Genomic DNA, 573 nt, shown 5'->3' with positions numbered 1-573 from the left:
CCGAGCCATCGTTAGCAACGCAGGTTTTCAGCACCGACGTGTCTTCAGGATAGTAGCCTTCAAGCGCTCGTAGAGCTTCCAAGTCATCGAGCAGGTGCCCCTGCCATTGTACCTCGCACCATTGCGTCAAGTAATTTATAGCTGGGCTGCATGTGAATGGCTTATGGTTTGCAGCGCTGTCAATCATGATTGTGAGAACAGAAAAGCAGATATAAGAGATTGGACGCGCGGGTAGCTCAGTGGTAGAGGGTTCGATTGCAGCTCGAATGGTCACTCGTTCAATCCCGGTCTCGCGCTATTCCGTGTGTTGTGATGTCGTGTATTTCGTGACTTTGACCGACCATCAAATTATAAATACATTTTTGTAATGGCTCAAATATATTGTCGACAGTGTTGTCGCTTAGACAAGAGAAGAAAAAATATGTTCGTACCTCGATCACATAAGTAATTCATAGCGCTGCAAAACATAAGCCATTCACATGCTGGGCTGCATGTGAATGGCTTATGTTTTGCAGCGCTATCAATCATGATTGTGAGAACACAAAAGCAGATATAAGAGATTGGACGCGCGGT

This window comes from Plasmopara halstedii (genome assembly GCF_900000015.1).
Source record: "Plasmopara halstedii genome assembly, contig: Scaffold_650, whole genome shotgun sequence".
NCBI lineage: Eukaryota > Oomycota > Peronosporomycetes > Peronosporales > Peronosporaceae > Plasmopara > Plasmopara halstedii.
This window is presented reverse-complemented; position numbering follows the sequence as displayed.